The sequence below is a fragment of the Amblyomma americanum genome, chromosome 1 (genome assembly GCF_052857255.1).
Source record: "Amblyomma americanum isolate KBUSLIRL-KWMA chromosome 1, ASM5285725v1, whole genome shotgun sequence".
NCBI lineage: Eukaryota > Metazoa > Arthropoda > Arachnida > Ixodida > Ixodidae > Amblyomma > Amblyomma americanum.
Genome location: NC_135497.1, coordinates 432,624,264 through 432,644,861, shown reverse-complemented (window position 1 = coordinate 432,644,861; position 20,598 = coordinate 432,624,264).

The window sequence follows — 20,598 nt, the reverse complement described above, 5'->3', positions numbered from 1 at the left end:
TGGCAGCAGGATTCGCTAGCGTTTGTGCTTTCCTGTGACACAGACTTCAAAAGAGGTTTCGCTCCGTGCCAGCAGGATTCGCTAGCGTTTGTGCTTGCTTGTGAAACAGGCTTTAAAAGATGTTTCGCTTCGAGGCTGCAGGATTCGCTAGCATTTCCGCTTGCTTGAGAAACAGATTTCAAAAGAGGTTTCGCTTCGTGGAAGCAGGATTCACTAGCCTTTGGGCTTGCTTGTGAAACAGGCTTCAAAAGATGTTTCGCTTTTGTGGCAGCAGGATTCGCTAGCGTTTGTGCTTGCTTGTGAAACAGGCTTCAAAAGATGTTTCGCTTCGAGGCTGCAGGATTAGGTAGCGTTTGTGCTTGCTTCTGAAACAGGCTTCAAAAGAGGTTTCGCTCCGTGGCATCAGAATTGGCTAGCGTTTGTGCTTGCTTGTGAAACAGGCTTCAAATCATGTTTCGCTTCGTGGCAGCAGGTTTCGCTAGCGTTTGTGCTTTCTTGTGAAACAGACTTCAAAAGAGGTTTCTCTCCGTGGCAGCAGGATTCGCTAGCCTTTGTGCTTGCTTGTGAAACAGGCTTCAAAAGATGTTTCGCTTCGTGGTAGCAGGATTCGGTAGGTTTTGTGCTTGATTTTGAAACGGGCTTCAAAATAAGTTTCCCTCCGTGGCAGCAGGATTCGGTAGTTTTTGTGCTTGCTTGTTAAACAGGTTTCAAAAGAGGTTTCGCTCCGTGGCAGCGGGCCTCGCTAGCATTTGTGCTTGGTTGAGAAACAGGCTTCAAAAGAGGTTTCGCTCCGTGGCAGCAGGATTCGCTAGCGTTTGTGCTTGCTTTTGAAACAGGCTTCAAAAGATGTTTCGCTTTTGTGGCAGCAGGATTCGCTAGCGTTTGTGCTTGCTTGTGAAACAGGCTTCAAAAGATGTTTCGCTTCGTGGCTGCAGGTTTAGCTAGCGTTTGTGCTTGCTTCTGAAACATTCTTCAAAAGAGGTTTCGCTCCGTGGCATCAGAATTGGCTAGCGTTTGTGCTTGCTTGTGAAACAGGCTTCAAATCATGTTTCGCTTCGTGGCAGCAGGTTTCGCTAGCGTTTGTGCTTTCTTGTGAAACAGACTTCAAAAGAGGTTTCTCTCCGTGGCAGCAGGATTCGCTAGCTTTTGTGCTTGCTTGTGAAACAGGCTTCAAAAGATGTTTCGCTTCGAGGCTGCACGATTCGTAAGCGTTTGTGCTTGCTTGTGAAACAGGCTTGAAAAGAGGTTTCGATCCGTGATAGCAGGATTCGCTAGCGTTCGTGCTTGTTTGCGAAACAGGATTAAAAAGATGTTTCGCTCTGTGGCAGCAGGATTGGCTAGCATTTGTGCTTGCTTGTGAAACCGGCTTCAACTCATGTTTCGCTTTGTGGCAGCAGGATTCGCTGGCGTTTGTGCTTTCTTGTGAAACAGACTTCAAAAGAGGTTTCGCTCCGTGGCAGCAGGATTCGCTAGCGTTTGTGCTTGCTTGTGAAACAGGCTTCAAAAGAATTTTCCTTCCGTGGCAGCAGTATTTGCTAGCTTTTGCGCTTGCTTGTGAAACAGGCTTCAAAAGAAGTTTCCCTCCGTAGCAGCAGGATTCGCTAGCGTTTGTGCTTGCTTGTGAAACAGGCTTCAAAAGAGGGTTCGCTCCGTGGCAGCAGGATTCGCTAGCGTTTGTGCTTGCTACTGAAACAGGCTTCAAAAGAGGTTTCGCTCCGTGGCAGCAGGATTCGCTAGCAATTGTGCTTGCTTGTGAAACAGGCTTCAAATCATGTTTCGCTTCGTGGCAGCAGGTTTCGCTAGCGTTTGTGCTTTCTTGTGAAACAGACTTCAAAAGAGGTTTCTCTCCGTGGCAGCAGGATTCGCTAGCTTTTGTGCTTGCTTGTGAAACAGGCTTCAAAAGATGTTTCGCTTCGAGGCTGCACGATTCGTAAGCGTTTGTGCTTGCTTGTGAAACAGGCTTGAAAAGAGGTTTCGATCCGTGATAGCAGGATTCGCTAGCGTTCGTGCTTGTTTGCGAAACAGGATTAAAAAGATGCTTCGCTCTGTGGCAGCAGGATTGGCTAGCATTTGTGCTTGCTTGTGAAACCGGCTTCAACTCATGTTTCGCTTTGTGGCAGCAGGATTCGCTGGCGTTTGTGCTTTCTTGTGAAACAGACTTCAATAGAGGTTTCGCTCCGTGGCAGCAGAATTCGCTAGCGTTTGTGCTTGCTTGTGAAACAGGCTTCAAAAGAATTTTCCTTCCGTGGCAGCAGTATTTGCTAGCTTTTGCGCTTGCTTGTGAAACAGGCTTCAAAAGAAGTTTCCCTCCGTAGCAGCAGGATTCGCTAGCTTTTGTGCTGGCATGCTAAACAGGTTTCAAAAGAGGGTTCGCTCCGTGGCAGCAGGATTCGCGAGCGTTTGTGCTTGCTTGCGAAACAGACTTCAAAAAGAGGTTTCGCTCCGTGGCAGTATTATTCGCTAGCGTTTGTGCTTGCTTGTGAAAGAGGCTTCAAAAGATATTTCGCTCCGCGGCAGCAGGAGTCGCTAGTATTTGTGCTTGGTTGTGAACAGGCTTCAAAAGAGGTTTCGCTCCGTGGCATTATGATTCGCTAGCGTTTGTGATTGCGTATGAAACAGGCTTCAAATCATGTTTCGCTTCGTGGCAGCAGGATTCGCTAGCATTTGTGCTTTCCTGTGACACAGACTTCAAAAGAGGTTTCGCTCCGTGGCAGCAGGATTCGCTAGCGTTTGTGCTTGCTTGTGAAACAGGCTTCAAAAGATGTTTCGCTTCGAGGCTGCAGGATTCGCTAGCGTTTCCGCTTGCTTGAGAAACAGATTTCAAAAGAGGTTTCGCTTCGTGGAAGCAGGATTCACTAGCCTTTGGGCTTGCTTGTGAAACAGGCTTCAAAAGATGTTTCGCTTTTGTGGCAGCAGGATTCGCTAGCGTTTGTGCTTGCTTGTGAAACAGGCTTCAAAATATGTTTCGCTTCGAGGCTGCAGGATTAGCTAGCGTTTGTGCTTGCTTCTGAAACAGGCTTCAAAAGAGGTTTCGCTCCGTGGCATCAGAATTGGCTGGCGTTTGTGCTTGCTTGTGAAACAGGCTTCAAATCATGTTTCGCTTCGTGGCAGCAGGTTTCGCTAGCGTTTGTGCTTTCTTGTGAAACAGACTTCAAAAGAGGTTTCTCTCCATGGCAGCAGGATTCGCTAGAGCTTGTGGTTGCTTGTGAAACAGGCTTTAAAAGATGTTTCGCTTCGAGGCTGCAGGATTCGCTAGCGTTTGTGCTTGCTTGTGAAACAGGCTTCAAAAGGTGTCTTCCTCTGTGGCATCAGGATTCGCTAGCGTTTGTGTTTGTGTGTTAAACAGGCTTGAAAAGAGGTTTCGCTCTGTGTGATCATGGTTCGCTATCGTTCGTGCTTGCTTGTGAAACAGGCTTGAAAAGAGGTTTCGGTCCATGGCAGCAGGATTCGCTAGCGTTCATGCTTGCTTGCGAAACAGGATTCAAAAGATGTTTCGCTCCGTGGCAGCAGGATTGGCTAGCGTTTGTGCTTGCTTGTGAAACAGGCTTCAAAAGAGGTTTCGCTCCGCGGCAGCAGGATTCGCTAGTAATTTTTCTTGCTTGTTAAACAGGCTTGAAAAGAGGTTTCGCTTCGTGACAGCAGGATTTGCTAGCCTTGGTGCTTTCTTGTGAAAAAGACTTCAAAAGAGGTTTCGCTCCGTGGCAGCAGGATTCGCTAGTGTTTTTGCTTGCTTGTGAAACAGGCTTCAAAAGAGGTTTCGCTCCGTGGCAGCGGGACTCGCTAGCATTTGTGCTTGGTTGTGAAACAGGCTTCAAAAGAGGTTTTGCTCCATGGCAGGAGGATTCGCTAGCGTTTGTGCTTGCTTGAGAAACTGACTTCAAAAGAGGTTTCGCTTCATGGCAGCAGGATTCGCTAGTGTTTGTGCTTTCCTGTGACACAGACTTCAAAAGAGGTTTCGCTCCGTGGCAGCAGGATACACTAGCGTTTGTGCTTTCTTGTGAAACAGACTTCAAAAGAGGTTTCGCTTCGAGGCTGCAGGATTCGCTAGCGTTTGCGCTTGCTTGAGAAACAGATTTCAAAAGAGGTTTCGCTTCGTGGAAGCAGGATTCACTAACATTTGGGCTTGCTTGTGAAACAGGCTTCCAAAGATGTTTCGCTTTTGTGGCAGCAGGATTCGCTAGCGTTTGTGCTTGCTTGTGAAGCAGGCTTCAAAAGATGTTTCGCTTCGAGGCTGCAGGATTAGCTAGCGTTTCTGCTTGCTTGTGAAACAGACTTCAAAATAGGTTTCGCTTCGTGGAAGCAGGATTCACTAGCGTTTGTGCTGGCTTGTGAAACATGCTTCAAAAGATGTTTCGCTTTTGTGGCAGCAGGATTCGCTAGCGTTTGTGCTTGGTTGTGAAACAGGATTGAAAAGAGGTTTCGCTCCGTGCCAACAGGATTCCGTAGCGTTTGTGCTTGCTTCTGAAACAGGCTTCAAAAGAGGTTTCGCTCCGTGGCAGCAGAATTGGCTAGCGTTTGTGCTTGCTTGTGAAACAGGCTTCAAATCATGTTTCGCTTCGTGGCAGCAGGTTTCGCTAGCGTTTGCGCTTTCTTGTGAAACAGACTTCAAAAGAGGTTTCTCTCCATGGCAGCAGGATTCGCTAGCTTTTGTGTTTGCGTGCTAAACAGGCTTGAAAAGAGGTTTCGCTCTGTGTGATCATGATTCGCTAGCGGTCGTGCTTGCTTGTGAAACAGGCTTGAAAAGAGGTTTCGCTCCGTGGCAGCAGGATTTGCTAGCTTTCATGCTTGCTTGCGAAACAGGATTCAAAAGATGTTTCGCTCCGTGGCAGCAGGATTGACTAGCGTTTGTGCTTGGTTGTGAAACAGGCTTCAAATCATGTTTCGCTTCGTGGCAGCAGGATTCGCTAGCGTTTGTGCTTTCTTGTGAAACAGACTTCAAAAGAGGTTTCGCTCCGTGGCAGCAGGATTCGCTAGTGTTTTTGCTTGCTTGTAAAACAGGCTTCAAAAGATGTTTCGCTCTGCGGCAGCAGGATTCGCTTGTAATTTTGCTTGCTTGTTAAACAGGTTTCAAAAGAGGTTTCGCTCCATGGCAGCAGGATTCGCTAGCGTTTGTGCTTGCTACTGATACAGGCTTCAAAAGAAGTTTCGCTCCGTGGCAGCGGGAGTTGCTAGCATTTGTGCTTGGTTGTGAAACAGACTTCAAAATAGGATTTGCTCTATGGCAGGAGGATTCGCTAGCGTTTGTGCTTGCTTGTGAAACTGACTTCAAAAGAGGTTTCGCTTCATGGCAGCAGGATTCGCTAGCGTTTGTGCTTTCTTGTGAAACAGACTTCAAAAGAGGTTTCGCTCCGTGGCAGCAGGATTCGCTAGTGTTTTTGCTTGCTTGTAAAACAGGCTTCAAAAGATGTTTCGCTCTGCGGCAGCAGGATTCGCTTGAAATTTTGCTTGCTTGTTAAACAGGCTTCAAAAGAGGTTTCGCTCCGTGGCAGCAGGATTCGCTAGCGTTTGTGCTTGCTTGTGATACAGACTTCAATTGAGGTTTCGCTCTGTGGCAACAGGATTCGCTGGCGTTTGGGCTTGCTTCTGAAACAGGCATCAAAAGAGGTTTCGCTCCGTGGCAGCAGGATTGGCTAGCGTTTGTGCTTGCTTGTGAAACATGCTTCAAATCATGATTCGCTTCGTGGGAGCTGGATTTGCTAGCGTTTGTGCTTTCTTGTGAAACAGACTTCAAAAGAAGTTTCTCTCCGTGGCAGCAGGATTCGCTAGCGTTTGTGCTTGCTTGTGAAACAGGCTTCAAAAGTTGTTTGGCTTCGAGGCTGCACGATTCGTAAGCGTTTGTGCTTGCTTGTGAAACAGGCTTCAAATGATGTTTCGCTCCGCGGCAGCAGGATACGCTAGTATTTCTGCTTGCTTGTGAAAAAAGCTTCAAAAGAGGTTTCGCTCTGTGGGATCATGATTCGCTAGCGTTCGTGCTTGCTTGTGATACAGGCTTGAAAAGAGGTTTCGATCCGTGATAGCAGGATTCGCTAGCGTTCGTGCTTGTTTGCGAAACAGGATTAAAAAGATGTTTCGCTCTGTGGCAGCAGGATTGGCTAGCATTTGTGCTTGCTTGTGAAACAGGCTTCAAATCATGTTTCGCTTCGTGGCAGCAGGATTGGCTAGCATTTGTGCTTGCTTGTGAAACAGGCTTCAAATCATGTTTCGCTTCGCGGCAGCAGGATTCGCTAGCGTTTGTGCTTGCTACTGAAACAGGCTTCAAAAGAGGTTTCGGTCCGTGGCAGCAGGATTCGCTAGCGTTTGTGCTTGCTTCTGAAACAGGCTTCAAAAGAGGTTTCGCTGGGGGCAGCAGGATTGGCTAGTGTTTTTGCCTGCTTGTGAAACAGGCTTCAAAAGATGTTTCGCTCCGCGGCATTATGATTCGCTAGCGTTTGTGATTGCGTGTGAAACAGGCTTCAAATCATGTTTCGCTTCGTGGCAGCAGGATTCGCTAGCGTTTGTGCTTTCCTGTGACACAGACTTCAAAAGAGGTTTCGCTTTGTGGCAGCAGGATTCGCTAGCTTTTGTGCTTGCTTGTGAAACAGGCTTCAAAAGATGTTTCGCTTCGAGGCTGCAGGATTCGCTAGCGTTTGCGCTTGCTTGAGAAACAGATTTCAAAAGAGGTTTCGCTTCGTGGAAGCAGGATTCACTAGCCTTTGGGCTTGCTTGTGAAACAGGCTTCAAAAGATGTTTCGCTTTTGTGGCAGCAGGATTCGCTAGCGTTTGTGCTTGCTTGTGAAACAGGCTTCAAAAGATGTTTCGCTTCGAGGCTGCAGGATTAGGTAGCGTTTGTGCTTGCTTCTGAAACAGGCTTCAAAAGAGGTTTCGCTCCGTGGCATCAGAATTGGCTAGCGTTTGTGCTTGCTTGTGAAACAGGCTTCAAATCATGTTTCGCTTCGTGGCAGCAGGTTTCGCTAGCGTTTGGGCTTTCTTGTGAAACAGACTTCAAAAGAGGTATCTCTCCGTGGCAGCAGGATTCGCTAGCCTTTGTGCTTGCTTGTGAAACAGGCTTCAAAAGATGTTTCGCTTCGTGGTAGCAGGATTCGGTAGGTTTTGTGCTTGATTTTGAAACGGGTTTCAAAATAAGTTTCCCTCCGTGGCAGCAGGATTCGGTAGTTTTTGTGCTTGCTTGTTAAACAGGTTTCAAAAGAGGTTTCGCTCCGTGGCAGCGGGCCTCGCTAGCGTTTGTGCTTGCTTTTGAAACAGGCTTCAAAAGATGTTTCGCTTTTGTGGCAGCAGGATTCGCTAGCGTTTGTGCTTGCTTGTGAAACAGGCTTCAAAAGATGTTTCGCTTCGTGGCTGCAGGTTTAGCTAGCGTTTGTGCTTGCTTCTGAAACATTCTTCAAAAGAGGTTTCGCTCCGTGGCATCAGAATTGGCTAGCGTTTGTGCTTGCTTGTGAAACAGGCTTCAAATCATGTTTCGCTTCGTGGCAGCAGGTTTCGCTAGCGTTTGTGCTTTCTTGTGAAACAGACTTCAAAAGAGGTTTCTCTCCGTGGCAGCAGGATTCGCTAGCTTTTGTGCTTGCTTGTGAAACAGGCTTCAAAAGATGTTTCGCTTCGAGGCTGCACGATTCGTAAGCGTTTGTGCTTGCTTGTGAAACAGGCTTGAAAAGAGGTTTCGATCCGTGATAGCAGGATTCGCTAGCGTTCGTGCTTGTTTGCGAAACAGGATTAAAAAGATGTTTCGCTCTGTGGCAGCAGGATTGGCTAGCATTTGTGCTTGCTTGTGAAACCGGCTTCAACTCATGTTTCGCTTTGTGGCAGCAGGATTCGCTGGCGTTTGTGCTTTCTTGTGAAACAGACTTCAAAAGAGGTTTCGCTCCATGGCAGCAGGATTCGCTAGCGTTTGTGCTTGCTTGTGAAACAGGCTTCAAAAGAATTTTCCTTCCGTGGCAGCAGTATTTGCTAGCTTTTGCGCTTGCTTGTGAAACAGGCTTCAAAAGAAGTTTCCCTCCGTAGCAGCAGGATTCGCTAGCGTTTGTGCTTGCTTGTGAAACAGGCTTCAAAAGAGGGTTCGCTCCGTGGCAGCAGGATTCGCTAGCGTTTGTGCTTGCTACTGAAACAGGCTTCAAAAGAGGTTTCGCTCCGTGGCAGCAGGATTCGCTAGCAATTGTGCTTGCTTGTGAAACAGGCTTCAAATCATGTTTCGCTTCGTGGCAGCAGGTTTCGCTAGCGTTTGTGCTTTCTTGTGAAACAGACTTCAAAAGAGGTTTCTCTCCGTGGCAGCAGGATTCGCTAGCTTTTGTGCTTGCTTGTGAAACAGGCTTCAAAAGATGTTTCGCTTCGAGGCTGCACGATTCGTAAGCGTTTGTGCTTGCTTGTGAAACAGGCTTGAAAAGAGGTTTCGATCCGTGATAGCAGGATTCGCTAGCGTTCGTGCTTGTTTGCGAAACAGGATTAAAAAGATGTTTCGCTCTGTGGCAGCAGGATTGGCTAGCATTTGTGCTTGCTTATGAAACCGGCTTCAACTCATGTTTCGCTTTGTGGCAGCAGGATTCGCTGGCGTTTGTGCTTTCTTGTGAAACAGACTTCAAAAGAGGTTTCGCTCCGTGGCAGCAGGATTCGCTAGCTTTTGTGCTTGCTTGTGAAACAGGCTTCAAAAGAATTTTCCTTCCGTGGCAGCAGTATTTGCTAGCTTTTGCGCTTGCTTGTGAAACAGGCTTCAAAAGAAGTTTCCCTCCGTAGCAGCAGGATTCGCTAGCTTTTGTGCTGGCATGCTAAACAGGTTTCAAAAGAGGGTTCGCTCCGTGGCAGCAGGATTCGCTAGCGTTTGTGCTTGCTACTGAAACAGGCTTCAAAAGAGGTTTCGCTCCGTGGCAGCAGGATTCGCTAGCAATTGTGCTTGCTTGTGAAACAGGCTTCAAACGATGTTTCGCTCCGCGGCAGCAGGAATCGATAGTATTTGTGCTTGGATGTGAAACAGGCTTCAGAAGAGGTTTCGCTCCGTGGCATAAGGATTCGCGAGCGTTTGTGCTTGCTTGCGAAACAGACTTCAAAAAGAGGTTTCGCTCCGTGGCAGTATTATTCGCTAGCGTTTGTGCTTGCTTGTGAAAGAGGCTTCAAAAGATATTTCGCTCCGCGGCAGCAGGAGTCGCTAGTATTTGTGCTTGGTTGTGAACAGGCTTCAAAAGAGGTTTCGCTCCGTGGCATTATGATTCGCTAGCGTTTGTGATTGCGTATGAAACAGGCTTCAAATCATGTTTCGCTTCGTGGCAGCAGGATTCGCTAGCATTTGTGCTTTCCTGTGACACAGACTTCAAAAGAGGTTTCGCTCCGTGGCAGCAGGATTCGCTAGCGTTTGTGCTTGCTTGTGAAACAGGCTTCAAAAGATGTTTCGCTTCGAGGCTGCAGGATTCGCTAGCGTTTCCGCTTGCTTGAGAAACAGATTTCAAAAGAGGTTTCGCTTCGTGGAAGCAGGATTCACTAGCCTTTGGGCTTGCTTGTGAAACAGGCTTCAAAAGATGTTTCGCTTTTGTGGCAGCAGGATTCGCTAGCGTTTGTGCTTGCTTGTGAAACAGGCTTCAAAATATGTTTCGCTTCGAGGCTGCAGGATTAGCTAGCGTTTGTGCTTGCTTCTGAAACAGGCTTCAAAAGAGGTTTCGCTCCGTGGCATCAGAATTGGCTAGCGTTTGTGCTTGCTTGTGAAACAGGCTTCAAATCATGTTTCGCTTCGTGGCAGCAGGTTTCGCTAGCGTTTGTGCTTTCTTGTGAAACAGACTTCAAAAGAGGTTTCTCTCCATGGCAGCAGGATTCGCTAGAGCTTGTGCTTGCTTGTGAAACAGGCTTCAAAAGATGTTTCGCTTCGAGGCTGCAGGATTCGCTAGCGTTTGTGCTTGCTTGTGAAACAGGCTTCAAAAGGTGTCTTCCTCTGTGGCATCAGGATTCGCTAGCGTTTGTGTTTGTGTGTTAAACAGGCTTGAAAAGAGGTTTCGCTCTGTGTGATCATGGTTCGCTATCGTTCGTGCTTGCTTGTGAAACAGGCTTGAAAAGAGGTTTCGGTCCATGGCAGCAGGATTCGCTAGCGTTCATGCTTGCTTGCGAAACAGGATTCAAAAGATGTTTCGCTCCGTGGCAGCAGGATTGGCTAGCGTTTGTGCTTGCTTGTGAAACAGGCTTCAAAAGATGTTTCGCTCCGCGGCAGCAGGATTCGCTAGTAATTTTGCTTGCTTGTTAAACAGGCTTGAAAAGAGGTTTCGCTTCGTGACAGCAGGATTTGCTAGCCTTGGTGCTTTCTTGTGAAAAAGTCTTCAAAAGAGGTTTCGCTCCGTGGCAGCAGGATTCGCTAGTGTTTTTGCTTGCTTGTGAAACAGGCTTCAAAAGAGGTTTCGCTCCGTGGCAGCGGGACTCGCTAGCATTTGTGCTTGGTTGTGAAACAGGCTTCAAAAGAGGTTTTGCTCCATGGCAGGAGGATTCGCTAGCGTTTGTGCTTGCTTGAGAAACTGACTTCAAAAGAGGTTTCGCTTCATGGCAGCAGGATTCGCTAGTGTTTGTGCTTTCCTGTGACACAGACTTCAAAAGAGGTTTCGCTCCGTGGCAGCAGGATACACTAGCGTTTGTGCTTTCTTGTGAAACAGACTTCAAAAGAGGTTTCGCTTCGAGGCTGCAGGATTCGCTAGCGTTTGCGCTTGCTTGAGAAACAGATTTCAAAAGAGGTTTCGCTTCGTGGAAGCAGGATTCACTAACATTTGGGCTTGCTTGTCAAACAGGCTTCAAAAGATGTTTCGCTTTTGTGGCAGCAGGATTCGCTAGCGTTTGTGCTTGCTTGTGAAACAGGCTTCAAAAGATGTTTCGCTTCGAGGCTGCAGGATTAGCTAGCGTTTCTGCTTGCTTGTGAAACAGACTTCAAAATAGGTTTCGCTTCGTGGAAGCAGGATTCACTAGCGTTTGTGCTGGCTTGTGAAACATGCTTCAAAAGATGTTTCGCTTTTGTGGCAGCAGGATTCGCTAGCGTTTGTGCTTGGTTGTGAAACAGGATTCAAAAGAGGTTTCGCTCCGTGCCAACAGGATTCCGTAGCGTTTGTGCTTGCTTCTGAAACAGGCTTCAAAAGAGGTTTCGCTCCGTGGCAGCAGAATTGGCTAGCGTTTGTGCTTGCTTGTGAAACAGGCTTCAAATCATGTTTCGCTTCGTGGCAGCAGGTTTCGCTAGCGTTTGCGCTTTCTTGTGAAACAGACTTCAAAAGAGGTTTCTCTCCATGGCAGCAGGATTCGCTAGCTTTTGTGTTTGCGTGCTAAACAGGCTTGAAAAGAGGTTTCGCTCTGTGTGATCATGATTCGCTAGCGGTCGTGCTTGCTTGTGAAACAGGCTTGAAAAGAGGTTTCGCTCCGTGGCAGCAGGATTTGCTAGCTTTCATGCTTGCTTGCGAAACAGGATTCAAAAGATGTTTCGCTCCGTGGCAGCAGGATTGGCTAGCGTTTGTGCTTGGTTGTGAAACAGGCTTCAAATCATGTTTCGCTTCGTGGCAGCAGGATTCGCTTGTAATTTTGCTTGCTTGTTAAACAGGTTTCAAAAGAGGTTTCGCTCCATGGCAGCAGGATTCGCTAGCGTTTGTGCTTGCTACTGATACAGGCTTCAAAAGAAGTTTCGCTCCGTGGCAGCGGGAGTTGCTAGCATTTGTGCTTGGTTGTGAAACAGACTTCAAAATAGGATTTGCTCTATGGCAGGAGGATTCGCTAGCGTTTGTGCTTGCTTGTGAAACTGACTTCAAAAGAGGTTTCGCTTCATGGCAGCAGGATTCGCTAGCGTTTGTGCTTTCTTGTGAAACAGACTACAAAAGAGGTTTCGCTCTATGGCAACAGGATTCGCTAACGATTGTGCTTGCTTCTGAAACAGGCTTCAAAAGAGGTTTCGCTTCATGGCAGTAGGACTGGTTAGCAATTTTGCTTGCTTGTGAAGCAGGCCTCAAAACATGTTTCGCTCCGTGGCAGCAGGATTCGCTAGCCTTTGTGCTTGCTTGTGAAACAGGCTTCAAAAGAGGTTTCGCTCCGTGGTAGTAGGATTCGCTAGCTTTTGTGCTTGATTTTCAAACGGGCTTCAAAAGAAGTTTCCCTCCGTGGCAGCAGGATTCGCTAGTTTTTGTGCTTGCTTGTTAAACAGGTTTCAAAAGAGGTTTCGCTCCGTCGCAGCGGGACTCGCTAGCATTTGTGCTTGGTTGAGAAACAGGCTTCAAAAGAGGTTTCGCTCCGTGGCAGCAGGATTCGCTAGCGTTTGTGCTTGCTTGTGATACAGACTTCAATTGAGGTTTCGCTCTGTGGCAACAGGATTGGCTAGCGTTTGTGCTTGCTTGTGAAACATGCTTCAAATCATGATTCGCTTCGTGGGAGCAGGATTTGCTAGCGTTTGTGCTTTCTTGTGAAACAGACTTCAAAAGAAGTTTCTCTCCGTGGCAGCAGGATTTGCTAGCGTTTGTGCTTGCTTGTGAAACAGGCTTCAAAAGTTGTTTGGCTTCGAGGCTGCACGATTCGTAAGCGTTTGTGCTTGCTTGTGAAACAGGCTTCAAATGATGTTTCGCTCCGCGGCAGCAGGATACGCTAGTATTTCTGCTTGCTTGTGAAAAAAGCTTCAAAAGAGGTTTCGCTCTGTGGGATCATGATTCGCTAGCGTTCGTGCTTGCTTGTGATACAGGCTTGAAAAGAGGTTTCGATCCGTGATAGCAGGATTCGCTAGCGTTCGTGCTTGTTTGCGAAACAGGATTAAAAAGATGTTTCGCTCTGTGGCAGCAGGATTGGCTAGCATTTGTGCTTGCTTGTGAAACAGGCTTCAAATCATGTTTCGCTTCGTGGCAGCAGGATTGGCTAGCATTTGTGCTTGCTTGTGAAACAGGCTTCAAATCATGTTTCGCTTCGTGGCAGCAGGATTCGCTAGCGTTTGTGCTTGCTACTGAAACAGGCTTCAAAAGAGGTTTCGGTCCGTGGCAGCAGGATTCGCTAGCGTTTGTGCTTGCTTCTGAAACAGGCTTCAAAAGAGGTTTCGCTGGGGGCAGCAGGATTGGCTAGTGTTTTTGCCTGCTTGTGAAACAGGCTTCAAAAGATGTTTCGCTCCGCGGCATTATGATTCGCTAGCGTTTGTGATTGCGTGTGAAACAGGCTTCAAATCATGTTTCGCTTCGTGGCAGCAGGATTCGCTAGCGTTTGTGCTTTCCTGTGACACAGACTTCAAAAGAGGTTTCGCTTTGTGGCAGCAGGATTCGCTAGCTTTTGTGCTTGCTTGTGAAACAGGCTTCAAAAGATGTTTCGCTTCGAGGCTGCAGGATTCGCTAGCGTTTGCGCTTGCTTGAGAAACAGATTTCAAAAGAGGTTTCGCTTCGTGGAAGCAGGATTCACTAGCCTTTGGGCTTGCTTGTGAAACAGGCTTCAAAAGATGTTTCGCTTTTGTGGCAGCAGGATTCGATAGCGTTTGTGCTTGCTTGTGAAACAGGCTTCAAAAGATGTTTCGCTTCGAGGCTGCAGGATTAGCTAGCGTTTCTGCTTGCTTCTGAAACAGGCTTCAAAAGAGGTTTCGCTCCGTGGCATCAGAATTGGCTAGCGTTTGTGCTTGCTTGTGAAACAGGCTTCAAATCATGTTTCGCTTCGTGGCAGCACGTTTCGCTAGCGTTTGTGCTTTCTTGTGAAACAGACTTCAAAAGAGGTTTCTCTCCATGGCAGCAGGATTCGCTAGAGCTTGTGTTGCTTGTGAAACAGGCTTCAAAAGATGTTTCGCTTCGAGGCTGCAGGATTTGTTGGCGTTTGTGCTTGCTTGTGAAACAGGCTTCAAAAGGTGTCTTCCTCCGTGGCATCAGGATTCGCTAGCGTTTGTGTTTGTGTGTTAAACAGGCTTGAAAAGAGGTTTCGCTCTGTGTGATCATGGTTCGCTAGCGTTCGTGCTTGCTTGTGAAACAGGCTTGAAAAGAGGTTTCGGTCCATGGCAGCAGGATTCGCTAGCGTTCATGCTTGCTTGCGAAACAGGATTCAAAAGATGTTTCGCTCCGTGGCAGCAGGATTGGCTAGCGTTTGTGCTTGCTTGTGAAACAGGCTTCAAAAGATGTTTCGCTCCGCAGCAGCAGGATTCGCTAGTAATTTTGCTTGCTTGTTAAACAGGCTTGAAAAGAGGTTTCGCTTCGTGGCAGCAGGATTTGCTAGCCTTGGTGCTTTCTTGTGAAACAGACTTCAAAAGAGGTTTCGCTCCGTGGTAGCAGGATTCGCTAGTGTTTTTGCTTGCTTGTGAAACAGGCTTCAAAAGATGTTTCGCTCCGCGGCAGCAGGATTCGCTAGTAATTTTGCTTGCTTGTTAAACAGGTTTCAAAAGAGGTTTCGCTCCGTGGCAGCAGGATTCGCTAGAGTTTGTGCTTGCTACTGAGACAGGCTTCAAAAGAGTTTTCGCTCCGTGGCAGCGGGACTCGCTAGCATTTGTGCTTGGTTGTGAAACAGGCTTCAAAAGAGGTTTTGCTCCATGGCAGGAGGATTCGCTAGCGTTTCTTCTTGCTTGAGAAACTGACTTCAAAAGAGGTTTCGCTTCATGGCAGCAGGATTCGCTAGTGTTTGTGCTTTCCTGTGACACAGACTTCAAAAGAGGTTTCGCTCCGTGGCAGCAGGATACACTAGCGTTTGTGCTTTCTTGTGAAACAGACGTCAAAAGAGGTTTCGCTCCGTGGCAGCAGAATTCGCTAGCGTTTGTGCTTGCTTGTGAAACAGACTTCAAAAGATGTTTCGCTTCAAGGCTGCAGGATTCGCTAGCGTTTGCGCTTGCTTGAGAAACAGATTTCAAAAGAGGTTTCGCTTCGTGGAAGCAGGATTCACTAACATTTGGGCTTGCTTGTGAAACAGGCTTCAAAAGATGTTTCGCTTTTGTGGCAGCAGGATTCGCTAGCGTTTGTGCTTGCTTGTGAAACAGGCTTCAAAAGATGTTTCGCTTCGAGGCTGCAGGATTAGCTAGCGTTTCTGCTTGCTTGTGAAACAGACTTCAAAATAGGTTTCGCTTCGTGGAAGCAGGATTCACTAGCGTTTGTGCTTGCTTGTGAAACATGCTTCAAAAGATGTTTCGCTTTTGTGGCAGCAGGATTCGCTAGCGTTTGTGCTTGGTTGTTAAACAGGTTTCAAAAGAGGTTTCGCTCCTTGCCAACAGGATTCGGTAGCGTTTGTGCTTGCTTCTGAAACAGGCTTCAAAAGAGGTTTCGCTCCGTGGCAGCAGAATTGGCTAGCGTTTGTGCTTGCTTGTGAAACAGGCTTCAAATCATGTTTCGCTTCGTGGCAGCAGGTTTCGCCAGCGTTTGCGCTTTCTTGTGAAACAGACTTCAAAAGAGGTTTCTCTCCATGGCAGCAGGATTCACTAGCGTTTATGTCTGCGTGCTAAACAGGCTTGAAAAGAGGTTTCGCTCTGTGTGATCATGATTCGCTAGCGGTCGTGCTTGCTTGTGAAACTGGCTTGAAAAGAGGTTTCGCTCCGTGGCAGCAGGATTCGCTAGCGTTCATGCTTGCTTGCGAAACAGGATTCAAAAGATGTTTCGCTCCGTGGCAGCAGGATTGGCTAGCGTTTGTGCTTGCTTGTGAAACAGGCTTCAAATCATGTTTCGCTTCGTGGCAGCAGGATTCGCTAGCGTTTGTGCTTTCTTGTGAAACAGACTTCAAAAGAGGTTTCGCTCCGTGGCAGCAGGATTCGCTAGTGTTTTTGCTTGCTTGTAAAACAGGCTTCAAAAGATGTTTCGCTCTGCGGCAGCAGGATTCGCTAGTAATTTTGCTTGCTTGTTAAACAGGTTTCAAAAGAGGTTTCGCTTCGTGGAAGCAGGATTCGCTAGCGTTTGTGCTTTCCTGTGACACAGACTTCAAAAGAGGTTTCGCTCCGTGGCAGCAGGATTCGCTAGCGTTTGTGCTTGCTTGTGAAACAGGCTTCAAAAGATATTTCGCTTCGAGGCTGCAGGATTCGCTAGCGTTTGCGCTTGCTTGTGAAACAGGCTTCAAAAGATGTTTCGCTTCGAGGCTGCACGATTCGTAAGCGTTTGTGCTTGCTTGTGAAACAGGCTTGAAAAGAGGTTTCGATCCGTGATAGCAGGATTCGCTAGCGTTCGTGCTTGTTTGCGAAACAGGATTAAAAAGATGTTTCGCTCTGTGGCAGCAGGATTGGCTAGCATTTGTGCTTGCTTGTGAAACCGGCTTCAACTCATGTTTCGCTTTGTGGCAGCAGGATTCGCTGGCGTTTGTGCTTTCTTGTGAAACAGACTTCAAAAGAGGTTTCGCTCCGTGGCAGCAGGATTCGCTAGCGTTTGTGCTTGCTTGTGAAACAGGCTTCAAAAGAATTTTCCTTCCGTGGCAGCAGTATTTGCTAGCTTTTGCGCTTGCTTGTGAAACAGGCTTCAAAAGAAGTTTCCCTCCGTACACTCTGAGAAAAAAACCGGCTCAAGGGGGGAGTAACGTCAACTTTAGTCCTCAAAACGGCCCGTTAGTCTGCGAAAGGACCAACTGCGGCGAGCTGCGTGCCGTGTGCAAATTTGGAGGACCATTTGTTTAGTCCTGGCCCGAAAAGGACTAACGGGAGGACAAACTGCTCGCTTACTCCCCCGACCGATGCGCGCTGCATGCATGCAGCATGCATGCATCCATGGATGCACTGGACCGCGAAGCGAAGCAGTCGCGCGCTATGGGAATTTCAGGCGCATGAAGAAATGTGGCGAAAACGCCATTCTTCATGTAGGTGGGCTGGTGGTCCATGCCCCACGTGCCGCGCTTGTTCCGAGGGCGAAGCGTCCATGAGCGGCATGGGTCCAGCGACAGCTCGGTGATCGCTATTTGGTGTAGTCAAGTTCATGCAAGCAACGGATAGCCGTTACGCCGAAATGCGCGTGTACACACACACACACACACGCACACACACACACACACACACACACGCGCGCGCGCGCAGAGACAGACACACACACACACACACGCACACGCACGCACACACGCACACACGCACACAAACACACACACACACACACACACACACACACACACACACACACACACACACACACACACACACACACATACTTTATCCTCGGGCCTCAGGTTACGGTGCAGTGGCCTGTGAACTTTTGCGTCAGTGTGGGATACACGGATAAAGGCATTTTTTTTATTGTAGCACATCGCAAATGGGAAGCGCATTTGAATGAGTGAGACACTTTAATCCGCTATAGCGTGTCAGTACAAATCGTAATTAGAAGCGCTATAGTAAAAATTCCATTTCTAAATCGCCATGGTGACTCAGTCACTATATATACTATACACTCTTATGTATACGGTGCTCGATCGGCTGCTGGCCTAAGGTAAGATACTGGTTCGGGCTCGGCCGCGGCGAAATGCTATAGAAGCCCGTGTACTGCATGTGCAATGTCAGTGCACAGTAACGAATTGTAGGTAGTCGAAATTATCCGGAGCCCTTCACTACGGCGTCCCTTGATCATAGCTTGAGTTGCTTTACCTTTTGTACGCGTGATTGCACGATAATTCTTCATCAGTAGGCCTTGCACATTCACCTGCCATAACAGAAACACAAACACTAGAAAATAAATTGTGTATAACACAGACAAAATGCTCTTATTGATAAAAACGTAAATTGTAGCTGCATATGTCCCCAGTACCAGCTGTAATAGGCCAGGAAAGAGACGTAGGATGATATATGAAAAGGAATTCTGCTTAATTAATGGCAAACATGTTAAAAAGCTACCTAATTTAAAAAAAAAATGTATCCTATAATATTGAATTACACAGGAGAAAAACTCATCTGCATATGCCATTAGAATGCCTTTCACGCAGTGTAGTTGCACTAAACTTCCAAGATGGTTTTTACTGGCAACAGACAAGTATGCAAGCCATTTCTTTATTTTTTGTGTGAGACAAATCATTCCCTACTGGCTGGAAAATGGTGCAATGGCTTAAAGTAACAGCACAACTGTGAGGAATTGCATAAGTGCCTTTCTGATTTCCATTCTGTCAAGTGTAAAACCTGGTTTCCTCTGCTGTGATGCAATTTTCTTCAGTGACGTGTCAGAATTGTAGCCAGATTTTCACGAGTGACCATTGTGTTTTCTGATCACTACTATTACGTTGTAAAATGAACACCTTGACAATAAGAACAGTCTTAAAATATGTATTTTGAGACCATAGCTGTCCACTTCAGTGACACAAACTGCCTCAAGTACACACAATAGGAGATACTAGACTGTGGTGTCCGAGGCGCTCTCAGAACAGCAATTTTCAAGGAGCCTAAATGAGTGCTGAGCAAACAGTGAGTTGCACTCTTTTTAGTGCAACAGTTTAATGGATATATGTGTACCTTATTCGTATCTATTGCACAATTACTTATTTCAGGTGATATTCAAATGAATTATTTTATCCTTCTCACCCTCTGCTGCAAGGCAGCTAGAACAGCAGCTTGGGCTTGGGGTTTTCCATCCTGATGTTAATTACAGCAGAGTACATAGACGGGGACACAAGACGAGATGATGACACAGTGAGTGCCAACTTTCAACGTTTATTTGAAAGAAGCACGACTTCGCATACATTTGCATAAAGGCACCATGTGACACAGGCACTTCTGCACACCCATGAAAATTATTGCACGTTAGCAGCTAAAGTTCTGTTTTTGTTAGCAAAAGAGACGGCGTGCTAACACATTGGTTACACAGACTGGCAATCTCAGTTGCCTCAATTTCACGAACCAGACTGAAAGAACACAAAACTAATGCCGATCAGGCATGCAGAAATTCAGGAATTCACATCAGGGATTGCCCATCCGAAACTTGTGCCACAAAATTTAGACGATGCAAAGCGCTTGAAAAGCACAGTGATACGTGAAATTACCAAGGCAGCCGAGATTTCCAGACTGTGTGACCAACGTGTTAGCAGACAGTCCTTTTTGCAAACAAAAAAACAGTTTAGTTAGTTTATGGGGGTTTAACGTCCTAAAACGACTCAGGCTATGAGACGCCGTAGTGAAGGGCTCCGGAAATTTCGACCACCTGGGGTTCTTTAATGTGCACTGACATCGTGCAGTACACGGGCCTCTAGAATTTCGCCTCCATCGAAATTCGACCGCCGAACAAAAAAAGAACTGGAGCTGTTATATGACCAATAATTTTCACAAGTGTGCAGAACTATCTGTGCCACGTGGTGTGCACTGATAAGTTTCTGATATTATGGTGCCTTTATGTAAGCATATATGAAGCCGTGTGTCTTTCAAATAAATGTTGTTGAAGATGGCGCTTGGTATGTCGTCTTCTCGTGCCCCGTCTACATTGTGTGCTGTTGACATCAGGATGTAAGACAAAAAATGGCGTTGTAGCTAAAAAGTTGGTGATCCCTAAGCACATTCTTCTGAGATGGTATTGCGATAGCGTTTCTTTTGGCTAGGTTGTTGTTACTGAGTTGTTGATGCCGAGAGTTGCTGCAAAGTGGTCTTGCCAAGTTGCGGCTATAAAGAATGATGCAAAGTGAGATACTGAATCGTGATATGCATACTGTATTTCAAACATAGCCACCTGTGGGACTTGTGAGCCCCAAGTTGCTCTCCCTGAGCACCCTCTCGGTACCAATAACTAATTTCACTGCGCCCTGTCACAGTGGGCCGTTGCTTCACTAGCTGCTGGGTAGGTTCCTAGATTGCCGGGAGTCCTCACAACACTCCTGGCACAACAGTGTTGCAGTTAATCAATGACCTGGCAGGTAGCTGTCGCCAACACAACCACCCATGAGTCTTGTGCAATCCAGGTTGTGAGCAGTTCCCTCGACTTGCTCAGCACATTCACAGATCACCGGGAGTGCTGATACGAACTCTAGTGCTGTGGTGTGGAGGTTAATCGATGTCATGGTGGGTGGCTACTTCCAACACACCTAGCCGTAGGGCTTGTGCGACCCAGGTTCTTTCCGGTCAGTCTCTCACCTTTTGAACAAAGTTATTAGGTGCGGATTCTGGGCATGGCTTTTCACCAAGGGACATGAAAAATGCTATCGCATTGTAAACATATTTCCAGACAGCACAGGCCTGTTAAGATGCTACAGTATAATTATGAGATGGCATGAGTCATAAGCATCAAAATCGTTTATTCTCAGATATAAAAAGTGGTAATTTGAATATGCCAAAGATGCACTACATAAAACTCTGAAGAATACTATTAGCTCAGTTCAATACTGCTGTTTTGAGACAAGGCAGCATTTGTTTACAGCAGTCTCCCACTTTGGTACAAGTATACCATTCTCATACAAGTCCAGAAGATAATGTTCAAACTTCTCACTAGGTTCATAGATTTTCTGCTCATTTGTGGTTTTGACGCAGTAGCAGTACCTGTGTCGGTCAAAGTGCTGCACCTCCAGGGTTGTTGCGACGATGTGGAGGACCCCATTTGCCACTAAGAGTGATTCAATCTTATAAAACTCTGGCCACTCCGCTCCTGTAGAAACCAAAACACATCCACACTTGTACCTGCGTCGATCAAGTGTTGCACTTTTGACGTCATGGACGACTGTGGTTGGAAGCACTTCTTTGGCACAGGCAGGGAGCGCATTCCAGTCAACAGGCTTACTTGACGATGTTTTCAGTTCTTCGTACAGTTGAAA